This window comes from Ixodes scapularis, unplaced genomic scaffold, assembly GCF_016920785.2.
Source record: "Ixodes scapularis isolate PalLabHiFi unplaced genomic scaffold, ASM1692078v2 PGA_scaffold9__187_contigs__length_104089568, whole genome shotgun sequence".
Classification (NCBI taxonomy): Eukaryota; Metazoa; Arthropoda; class Arachnida; order Ixodida; family Ixodidae; genus Ixodes; species Ixodes scapularis.
The window spans coordinates 100824151-100833460 of NW_024609884.1; the positions used below are offsets into that span (position 1 = coordinate 100824151).

The following is a 9310-nucleotide window of genomic DNA, read 5'->3' on the forward strand; positions in this document are numbered from 1 at the left end:
ATGCTACACATGAAACAATCATGAAATGTAAGACAAATGTTTATTAATCCCTCAAAAATGTTCATTGTTGTGGGCTGTTCAAACAGCACATGACAACTCAAAAACAAAATTCAGTTTGTTCATCGGGTCAAGAAGTTGTCCAGTGTGAACTATTAAACGGGGGACACGTGAACAATAAAAGCGGGCACTGTGCCACAGTTTTCATAGCAACTTGTGAGGACGTTGTGACTTGCCCATGCTATGCCTGTGCCACTTAAATTCAATGCCGTTGTCCTGTAATTCATATTTTTTGTTCTTGCAGACCTTTTGTTTAGTACGCTTCTTTCCGAGCATCGGTGCACTGCAGAGGGAACACGCATGGATCTGTTGCTTCTCCGCAATGTGCCGGTTCTCAGTGTATGCCAAGCTACCAGATCACAGCGTCTGCGCAAGTTGCTGTAGAAATTTTCGCATGAGTCCCATTGAGTGCGCTTATCACCGAGCGCCGGTGCATTGCGGAGAAGCAACAGCTCCATGGGCGTTCCCTCTGCAGTGCACCGGTGCTCGGAAAGAAGCACACTCAACAAAAGGGCTGCAAGAACAAAAAATATGAATTACAGGAAAACACGGCATTCGGTTTAAGTGGCATATGGATACACTAAGAACATAGCGAGACAACCAAACTTAGGAAATTTGTTTGAATTAACCAGAAGTATAATATCAGAGTTTGAATTATCGCAAGACTACAGTATACAGGCTACACTTTTATGAAGACAAGCCAAACTATGACAAACAGCAAAACAAATATATTGTTTTATGTTGAAAACTCTACAGCTACGTAGACCCAAAGGTCACAAACACAAAGCTTGGACCTCATTTGCTTCAGGTCCGTTGTATTGAGATTGCAAGTCATATGAATGAAGGCACAAAGCTCAGACAGTCTATTACATAAACATATTTGTGCGAGATTAGTGCTCTGAAATCTCGCTCATTTTGTAGGTAGCATTCACTGTCACAGCTGAGTTCGCTGCTGCTAAGCATATGCTGACGTCAAGCTTTTGCAACACTTCCAACATGCACAGTGCATACCATGAGGAATGTCTTTTCTGGAATAAAACCACCCTGAAAGGGTGAACAGTATTGATAAATAAAAGAAATCAGAAGTAATCCTGAGCAGTCAGTTCAAATATGGTGTACAGTAAGTACAATTTATTAAGCACCGACCAGTAGACACTACCACTAAATTTGGAATGACCCTGAGCACATCTGCTGCTCAACATGGTAGTCTTTTTGACATAAAACAGAATTGTAGGGACAAACAACCAGAAATATGTGGCCGGCATCAACACTGCACACTGGATCTGCATGAAGCCAGCTGCTTTCACAACTAATAGCCGCAACAGTCAAGATCGGGCTTGACCTGCACACTGTAGACTGGCTCTACTAAAGCCCACATACTTTCACAACTAATAGCAGCAATGGCCGAGAGCTGAGGAGTCGAGCTTGATCCACATGCACACAAAAATCATGAATGAAATACAAATAAGAGTGTTCTCAAATTATGTACAAGGGGGATAAGACTGACATTCTTGTGTATTTTCCTTAGGGCCAGCACAGCACCAGTCAGCGTGCAGCCAACCGCCAACGAGGTGGGAGGAAGGGACCTCATCTATGAGGTCGACGTGAACCCCGGGGGCGCCCTGCTCGAGCTGCTGCAATCCGATGACACCCAAGACTACGAGCCTCCGGACTGGCCGCTGGACGAGGATGAGGCACCCGAGGAGCCTGTTGCAGCAGCTGCGCTGCTACGTCGGGAGGGGCCTCCTCCTGTGGCAGGGGGACCGCCTGAGGCAGCAGCTGCTGCTGAAGGGCGACCGGCACCACTGCGCTGGCGGGGACCACCTCGTCCACGACCGGTCTGGAGGCCCAGCACACCACCCGCAGGCTCGGCAGCCAGCACACGGGCTGCAGACAAACAGTTTTTTAGAGACATCCTGGAGCAACAACACGAGAACATAAAGTTAGAACGGCAGTGCCTCCTTGCCAAACTGAAGGCGACGGAAGGGCAGGCAAGGGCATCGGAAGAGCAGGCAAGGGCAGCCTGTGAGGCTGCCGAAATTATGAAAAAGGCAGCAAACTTCTATATTGAACAGGGAGAAAAAAAAAACAAGGCCTTTAAAGGGGAGGAGGGGCCTTCAGTTTGGCAAAGAGGCACTGCCGTTTTAGCTTTACTTTGTAAATACAATAAACAGTTTTTTTTTGGTTAGTTCTCTTCAATGTCTTTTTGGTTCCAAGTATGCAAAAAAATTCCACTGCATTATGTATTTCATTTAGCAACATGCAAAACTAGAGAAATGATGGCATCATAAAAAAAATGCAACGACTTTTACACACTCAGCTAAGTAAAAGTGAAAGTCATTACTGTAATAAACATGTGTAAGGACCGCACCCGCAAAAAAAGTGTTTGCCTTGCGCACCATTGCATTTGTACAGGCCTGAGCGATGTCACCGCCGACGTGGCATGCAGTCAGCATCAAAGCTTTTTTTTTCCTTTGCAGTCCTTACAATCATCTCCCTTCTTGTTGCCTTTTGTCGAAGTTACTTAAGGCACATTCAGCCAAGACACCTAACAATTCATCTCCCTTTTTATGTTTGAGCAAACCTTCATCTATGATCCACTGACATCAAAGCCGAGTGGGAACGACAACGAAAGAAAGTACAAACTGCAGGTCCAAAATGGAAGCGCAGCGGCGTAAAGGCCCATACACACAGTTTCGTTTCAGTGCGTTTGACTGCACTGTATCGAAAAGTATCCACAACTCCTTGGGCTGCCTGTGGTTCATATAAAACGAAGCAACTAACTTGCTTATCAGACGGCAAACGAACGGGGGCCCCGCACCATGCTGGTGATTGACTTCCCACCACATGGAAGCACTTACCAAGGCATAGGATGCCACGAATTGCCCGGACATGCACTGATGTGCACCATATTTTCTACAAAACTACCTGGTTTTTGGCTTGTGAACTTGAAAAACTGTGCCAAACTTACGATGACGACATTCAACCAGCACGTACGGGTTATTTCGGCGTTGGTAAAGTGTGCTACGAGCAGAAAGTTCCAATATGCCACCGACAAAGTTTTGATGCGAAAGGCCATTGTGTCGGAAGAACAAATTTAAATATGCGGTTCAAGGCGTAACTGGAATCCCACAATTATTTGACCAGCGGCTCTAGACACCACTGATAGTAAAGTTATGAGTTAGTGAAGTACTGGTAAACAACGCAAGGATTCATATGTCATGGACCGCAAAGGCCGATGTCTCGGTGGCAGCGTTTCAGCAAACATGCATTTGGGGGCCACTGCCGACTGATCATTGCCTGGCCGAGCTCGCGGCGAGGCATGCTTCACATATTCGGCGAGGAGGCCCCGAAGGTGCCCTCAAAACATGGAAACTACATCATGAAGATAAAGGCAAAGGGCATCGTTATCACGAACGGGCAAGGCTGATGCAAAGAGTATGTGAACATAAATGTTAAAAAGTGACGTCAATGCACCGCCACGAAGAGTCCTGCCAACTGTGCAGCCGCAGCCCTCCTCTGCCACTCGGGCTTTCTTTTCTTTGACAGTTACTCTGTTGCGGGGCGACTCAATGAAACTATTGCCGCGATACATAGCAAGTGCTACAGCTGAATCAGGCGCATTTTACCATAGCTCTCGCTGCAAATGGCCGTCGCCTCAACCACCAGTATACAGTGGACTGCAGACACGATGGTTGTAATCACATTCTGCTGGTACAGTGGCGTCGAAAAGAAATAGGGGGGCGGGGAGGAGAGACTGCCCCCCCCCCCCCCCCGACAGGTCAAAAATTTAATGGAAAAGATATGGGGGAGGGGCGCAAAATCGCCCTTCCCCCCCCCCCCCCCCCCAATCTGCTGAATGGTTCTGACGTCTCTGTGCTTGTAATCACCCATTTTTTCTGACAAAAATTTTTACTTCAGTGTCCTATTGGAAAGTTTCTGGCAATAGCCACAGTTTCAATAGATCGTTCATGGTGACTGTTGTGTGTAGAGTGGTGGCACCATCTGGGACACGGATCGCAATTCTAGAAGATTACGCCACACCGCGGAAAAAATGCGAAGCACGCAGTCAACGGCCAATGCCAGCCAGTAAACCTATCATTTCTTCATTACGTAGCCTTTGTATCTTGAGTCAATGAATAGTTCATGTTATCCGGTCATCATCTACTGGCCAGGATCTATCATGTGGTGATGAGGATAAGATTGCATAGAGACTGCCGCACTCTACGGCCCCACATCGGAACGTACAGGTGAAGCACAAGGTTTGTGAACATCGCCCTTTGTTCGGGTACCCTCCTTGTACCCTCGACAAGAAATGGCGACCCTGGGACAGATAGAAGAATTCAACCCTGCGTTTCCTGAGAAGTGGGACGCCTACGAGGCAAGATTGAACTTTCACCTCGAGGCAAACGATATCACCAACCCAACCAGAAAACATGCCGTTTTTGTTTTTTTTAGCGTTTGCAGAGCTGCCACTTTTGACTTAGTACAGTCACTACTCGCGTTGGCAACTCCCAAAACAAAGACCTTCAGCCAACCGTCGGAGATTGTATGCCAGAATGCCTTTACCGGCGGAATCAGGGTCCCGAGAAGTCTGTGGCCTTGTTCATTGTGGAACTACGGCGGTTGTCACAAAACTGCAACTTTCCAAATCTCACGGAAACACTGTGAGATCGACTCGTGTGTGACCTGAGGGATGAAACTCTTGAAGCTCGACTCTTCGCAAAAAAGAAAAAACTCTCGTTCAAGATCGCTCAGGAAGAAGTGCTGGCAGCTGAAGCGGCGGCTCAAAGCACCCACGATGTGAGGGGAGGAGAACCAGCTGTGGTAACCGATATACGTCAGGACTAAGAGGAAGGAGAAAACACGCTTAAGCAACCGACAAGGGAACAGTATACCACGGGAAAACAAAGCCTTGCAATTGGTGCGGAGGAGCTCACGCACGGGAGTATTGTCAATTTAAGGATGCCCAGTGTCACTTATGCAGAAAAATCGGCCGCATCGACTGTTTGTGTCGCAGAGCGGGCCATGGGAACAAGAGGATCCAAAACAACGGCGAACGTTCTCAACTTGGACACACAATCTGGTGATGTGTACGATACTAACCAACTGGCCCCGCCACAGGCATCGCAGACACGTAAACACCGGACGTCGGCAATGATGGAAGTTCATTCGGGGTCAGAGTTATCGATCGTCCCAGAACAAACAAATAAGGTCATGAAGAAGATGCTGTACCGGGTGAGCCATTTCAATCGCAAGCAGATTTCCATTGCAATACGGTGCAGATCAAGGGGGTGTATAAGGTCCATGTCAAGCACGGCAGTTTCGAAGGAGACCTGAAACTGCTAGTAGCACAGGGACAGTGGACAACCCTCCTTGGCATAAACTGGTTTAATCCATTGGGAATCAGGCTGCTATGGGTAAATAAGGTCACAGGGCGGTCTATTGAAGGTGTGCTTGCAAAGTATGATGGCGTTTTTGGGTAAAAGATTGGGAAGTTTGAGGGACCCCCAGTATCGCTGCACCTTGACTTTACAATGATGCCAATCCGCATGAAACCCTGGCAAATGCCCTTCGCACTCACGCTTAAAATTGACGCTGAACATGATTGCCTTATTGAACAAGGCATTTTGGAGCTGGTCACGCAACCAAAGTGGGAGACCCCGATTGTGACGCCCATGAAGGCAACTGGAGACATCAGAATATGCGGCGCATACAAGTGCACTTTCAACAAGGCACTGGCTCAACACCCGTAACCGATTCCCATGGTACAGCACCTCCTGGCATCACTCTCGGGGGGGAGGCTGTTTGCAAAACTGGATTTGGCAGAAGCTTATAAGCAGCTGGTGGTTAATGAAGAAGCGGCGGAGGCACAAACGATCACAACCCATCGAGGAGCATTTCGAATGTTGCTCTTATATCCCAAGAGCAAATGTTGCTCTTGGGATATTTCAGAGCTTCATGGACGACCTCCTGAAGGGGATCACCGGGGTTGTGTCATAATTTGATCATTTTCTAATTGCTGTAAGCACCAAAGAAGAGTTGGCAGGCCACCTCGAGGAAGTCCTGCACCGTCTTGCTGATGCTGGACTCAGGGTAAAAAGTGAAAAGTGCCATTTTGAAGTGTCGCAGCTCGAGTTCCTGGGATTTCTTATTGACGAGACGCGTGTGCACCCAACAAAAGAAAAGGTGAAGGCGATTCACGAGGCACCAGTACCAACAAGCAAACAGGAGCTACAGGCTTTCCTAAGACTGCTAAACTTCTATCGCATCTTTCTACGAAAAAGGCAGCGATGGCCGAGCCACTACGTCAGCTACTTGACAAAGAGGCACGGTGGGAGTGGACGCCTCTTCATGAACAAGTTTTCAACAAACGCAAGCAGCTGCTGTCCTCAGCAAGTGTGCTGCACCATTATGATGAAACAAAGCCCTTTATGCTCACTTCTGATGCCTCGCCATAAGACATACATTAAAGCTGTATTTGGCCGTCGACCGCAAGATGGCAAAGAGGTTTCCGTCGCATTTTACTCCTGCACATTGACATCTACCAAGCCAAACTATGCTCAAATCAACAAAGAAGCCTTTGCAGTGCTCGCAAGCTTAAAGAAGTTCCATGACTACGCGTATTGCCTTCGAGATCATAACACCACAAACCACCTTTGGGACTGTTCACACCTGCAAAGCGAATGCCATACATCTTGTCTCCACGAATGTTGCGTTGGACGATCCTACAGAATGCTTATAACTACAGTTTGGATCATTGACCTGGGAAGGACATACAACATGCCGATGCATTTAGTCGCCTCTCACTTACCGTTCTCCTCTAGAAGTTTTGTTCCTGGAGAACACATCCAATCCACCGCTCCACGCCAAGGACTTCGCACAAATGACAGCAAAGAACACCGTTTGAAGGGTTCTCAACTCCGCTCTGAAGGGTTAGCTGCCAGGAGGCCTGAAAGCAAATTTCCAGCCATTCAAGATTCGACAACATGAGCTGCCGGTTCACAAAGGATGTATACTTTGGGGGAACAGGGTCGTAATTCCCCCAGAAGGCAGGAAGGTGTGGCTGGAGGCCCTCCATGTCGGACATCCTGGCATCGTCCAAATAAAGGCTCTGGCTCGCAGCTATGTGTGGTGGCCCAAGATGGACAGAAGCATAGAAGAGCATGTGATCAAGTGCATGGCATGCCAAGAGTAACGACCTGCACCTCCTCGTGCCTCAGTAGACGCATGGAATGCAACTCCAGCGCCGTGGTTTCGGATGACGGGGCTCAGTTCACCTCCGAAGAATTCCACATATTCTTGAAAGCCGGTCTAATCAGACAAATCACGTCAGCACCCTTCCACCCGTCAACTAACGGACAAGCAGAGCGCATGGTGCACACAACGAAAGATTCGCTACAGCGTATTGTAAAAGGGAACATGAGGGCAGCACCTGGCCAGTTTTCTGCTACAGCAGCAAGTCACACCATGCATGATGACAGGCAAGAGCCTAGTGCATATGCTGATGAACAGGAGGTTGAAGACGATACTTGACCGACTGCACCCGGACCTGACTGAGAGCATGAGGAAGGGAGCTGATGAGAATTCCAGTGAAGGAGCCCAACCGAAGTCATGAATGTTTCGACCAGAAGACCCAGTATTCATATGCAGCTACAGCAGTGGCCCTTCATGGATACTGGCGACAGTGGTTGAAATGACGGGTCCAGTTTCCTACAATACCCGCACCCAGGAGGGCATTATCATGCGACGTTCTGTCGACGAGGTGTGTAGGAGCGGTGCATTGAGAGCTGCAACAGACAGCATCAGCCACGGAGAGCGGCAAGCTGCTCGTCCTGAACCACGTGGGCACCCGGATACAAGCAGCGCAGTGCACACGTCGGTGATGGGCCCAGTGCAAGATGTGGATGTGGCCAGGCAGAAGAGATCAGACGGGGCTCGAGCTCTTCGAGAAGGAGTTCACTTAGGGGGAAGGAGTGTTGTGTATTGAGTGGTGGTACCATCTGGAAACAGATGCCAAACCTAGAAGACCATGCCACACCGCGAGAACATTGTAAAGCATGCAGTCAACGGCCTACACCACCCAGCAAACCTGTCACGTCGTCATGTAGCCTTTGTATCTTGAGTTAATAAATAGTTAATGTTATCTTGTCGTCATCTACCGGCCAGGATCTAACAGTGACTATACTTGAAGTGTACTGAAAACATTTTGTTAGTTACGGCCTCATTATTTCAAGCACAGTATGATCAGACCGTTTAAAAAAAGTTAGCCCCGAGATATTCGTAGACAGCATGATTAGTACTTATACCTAACTAATTCAAAAAGAACCCTTACCTCTAACCCTTACTTTTTTTCAGTTTTCTGTGCACCTGGTTGTATGCGCACTCCGCTGGCGTCTACCCATCGGAAGGGCACGATCAATCACGGCCATCGTAGCCGATCGCCATCCGCCATGACGAGCCCGTTTGAAGTTCCTCCTCCGAAGTTGTCTCTGATACAGCTCTGCGATAGCATGTGGAGGTCATAGGTGCTTCCTTGCCCCTTGGCGACCACCTCACGATCTGTGAGCATATGCCGACCACCAAGAGGACTACCTACTTGTCCGGCGTTGGTTCCGAGGAGCTCCGCTGCTGGTGACCACCTTAAGTGGAGAAATATGTCTGAGATTCGTTCACGACAGACAATAAAAATGCTAGCGCAGTTTCGATTCAAATATATATAGCCACGCCATAACAATTCCTAGCGAAGGTTCATAAACACTGTTATAAAGTATCAAGCTACTCGCTATCTTCCAATATGTTTTGGAACATGACGTCCTTCGGGAGTTGACGCTGACATTTTGAGAAACTGTTTGTTTTTCCGACTGTTTTTAAACACGAAACACATCATTTTACAAAGAAAGGATCGCCTCGGAACTGTACCTCGGCCAACTCCGCGATCCTCGGGTTGAAAATCGTCTGAACAATAAGACTACGTACTACGTCTTGCTTTCCGTTCATTCTTGAATGGATGGCGCTGCATTTTTGTTAGGAACTGAACCGCAAAAGTAAGTTATAATTATGCCAAACTTATTCACATTTGCCTTTACGAAACAACACAACTAAACAGTGGTGTTATTGATATTATTTCTTACCTGAGCACTTGCATCAGGACATGGGTGACCAGTCAAGCTCACAGGAAAACAAGCGATTGCGAAACCACCAAACCGAAAACGAAACAGTCGTGGCAGGCTTTCCTGTCGAAGACGTCGAT

General features: G+C 48.0%; 1 long non-coding RNA gene across 1 annotated transcript; it reads right to left on the reverse strand.

The window, feature by feature from the left end:
• Nucleotides 1-8469: 8469 nt before the first annotated feature.
• On the reverse strand, nt 8470-8993 carry LOC115326274. The gene is made up of 3 exons (XR_003919598.1): nt 8980-8993; nt 8657-8699; nt 8470-8560 (listed from the first exon to the last, which is right to left on the reverse strand). It is a non-coding gene; the product is annotated as an uncharacterized LOC115326274 (long non-coding RNA).
• Between the last annotated feature and the right edge of the window lie 317 nt (nt 8994-9310).